The following is a 2,782-nucleotide window of genomic DNA, read 5'->3' as shown; positions in this document are numbered from 1 at the left end:
GCTGCCATCAAGTCGGTCCCCAACTCATGGTGACCCCGTGCACAATGGAACAAATGTACCTCATGTGCAGCCAGCACTTGTCTTTCATTGAAGGCTTGTGTGTTGCTATTATGCTAAACGGGTTTCAGCGGAGCTTCCAGACTAAGACAGACTAGGAAGAAAGGCCTGGTGATTCACATCCAAAAATCAGCCAGTGAAAACTCTATGGATCACAATGGTCCAATCTGCAACTGCTCATGGAGATGGCACAGGAGCAGGCAGCATTTTCTTCTGTTGTGCATGGGGTCGCCATGAATCGGGGGCCAATCTCGGTGGCAGCTAACAACAACAACAAAGTAGGATTCCAGATTGCCCATCAGGAAGCATCATTTATTTATCCTTGTGTTTTGGGGTTCACACAATGATTAGCACATAGTAGGGGCTTATTTAATATTTATTGAATAACTAATAGAACAAATAATAAAGAATAAATAAATGACATGTCATATATATATTTTAAACGAATAAGCTTGGCTTCAACCATAGAAAATTCTACTTTGTGATCCCAGGTCCTGAGTCACCTTGGACTCCTCAGTGGTAGTAGACACTTCTTTCAATATAACCTAATATTGAGTTGAGGAGCTCTGGTGGCACGGTGGTTAAAGCACTGGGCTGCTAACCAAAAGGTCGGTGGTTTGAACCCACCAGCAGTTCTGTGGGAGAAAGACGTGGCAGTCTGCTTCGCTAAAAATTTACAGCCTTGGAAGCCCTGTTGGGCAGTTCCACTCTGTCCTGTAGGGCCACTATGAGTTGGAATCAACTTGACGGCAATGGGATTTTGAAGACTGAGTTGGATTTTTTTGGAGGCTCCATCACATGCCAATAGTTCATTTACAGTTTATAGTAAAAAAGCAAAACAAACTACAAAACTCTGAGACTTCTAAGCATTTTCCACAAAAAAAAAAAAGAATGAATAAATGAATGAAGGTATGAATTAATTCTAGGTCAGGCTAGTCATAGTTGTTTGAGATCATCTTTCCCTTTGTATGCCTGGCTGACTAGATACAGGCTTAGAAGAAAGAGTCTAGGAGATAGGAATTCATGTGCATTCTTCCAATTCCGAAATGCCACTATTCCAGAGTTCCACTTATGCATGATTCAGACTTCTTGTAGCTCCAGTTCTAGGCAGGGAATGGTGAGGGGAGACACACTCTTTCCTGTGCGTCCTATTTAGAATCTCTTATTTTACCAGAGCAATTGCTTTGAGTTTTGAAAAGGGTACAAAAAAGAACAATCTTTCCCAGAATGGCCTAAACTGGTGTTTCCTTACCTTTCTCTAGTAAGGGGTAGTGGTAAATATGACCTCTCCTCCTTTCTTCTTTATTTGCGTATTGTTTTCTACAAATCACATCACCTTTCCATTGAACAGGTAACCAAAAAGAGTCTAAGGCATCTTCATGGCCAGAAGTTGCCCCTAGTATGTTTCTGTTCACAGTCTGTGCAGCCTGATGAAGATTGTTCTAGCTGTCTCTTGTGTTGTAACAAAACCATACAATATTTAATGGTTTAAAACAACAGTAATCTATTATTTTTCCTGATTCTGTGGGTTGACTGGGGCTTTGCTGAACAGTTCTTCTCATCTCGCTTGGGCTTCATCCCAGGCTACGTTCAGCTGGGAGCTCAGCTGGAAATAAAATGTCCAAGATGGCGTCCCATCTTCCAGGATCCCTCTCCCCGCTGGCTGCTCATCATTGTGTAGGGTGAGTAGCTTCTTACATGGTACCTGGATCCCAAGAATGCCAAAGAGAAAGCTGCTAGCCTCTTAAGACCTAGCCATGGAGCTGGCATAACATCACTTTTGCCACATTCTATTAATCAAAGCAAGTTACAAGGCCAGCCTACATTCAAAGGGAGGACAAAGAGATTCCACCTCTTGTTGGAAGGAGTGGCACAAAATTTGTGGCCATCCTTAGTCTGCCACGGGGATGCTGCTGGTTGCCCTGTTCTTGCCTGTGCCCCACCTCCCTAAAGCTGCCTTCCCCCATGTCTTTCTACTGGTTCCACCTATGTGACCTGTCTGAGATAGAAAGCAAAGCAGTGGCTTGGGCTAGCCCAGTCTCAATCTGGAGGCATACAGTTAAGAACTAGCCATGGCTTCTGGCCCTCATGTTGTACCACAAGTCTCCTTTGTGGTCATCCACACAGGGGAAGAAACTTGTAAGCTGAAGCTCTCTATGGCCTTCCCATTGCATTGGCTCAGTTGGCTAGATCTTTTGACCAGAACTGCTGGCTGGGTCCCTGATTTCACTCCCCATCATCACTCTGTCAATACCCCATGTCAGGCAGCACTAGCTCCAAACCATGCCTGGTGACAGCATGGCTGCCTGCCCCTCCAATCCGCTCTGCTGATCCTGTTGATAATCGCTGACACCCTCCAGCTTGTCTGTCTGCAGTGTTCTGTCTATCTGAAGGAATACCGTTTTTCTAACAATTTCCAAAAATGTGACTGAGACTGATGTGCCCCTTTGACATTGTGTTTGGTAAGCTTAGCTGTGCCTCTGGAACAATCTTCAAGAGCTGGTTGTTTTCCCCAGGGCCTTGTCCCACCCTGGTGTAGGTTTTCATACCGGCAACAAACCCATCTATATCTGCCCCTTCTCCCAGCTGCTCCCAGTAAACTGTAGGGTCCTCAGCCTAAACCTTATGTGTATCGCACCTTCTGATGACATCAGCTGGGAATGGGCCATTTGTCATATCTCCCACATGCTGACCTGCCCTGCTCCTTTCATCCTCCAGCCCTCAC

Source organism: Trichechus manatus, unplaced genomic scaffold (genome assembly GCF_000243295.1).
Source record: "Trichechus manatus latirostris isolate Lorelei unplaced genomic scaffold, TriManLat1.0 scaffold00040, whole genome shotgun sequence".
In the NCBI taxonomy this organism is placed as follows: domain Eukaryota; kingdom Metazoa; phylum Chordata; class Mammalia; order Sirenia; family Trichechidae; genus Trichechus; species Trichechus manatus.
The sequence above is the reverse complement of the archived record's forward strand: the minus strand, read 5'-3'. Positions refer to the sequence as shown.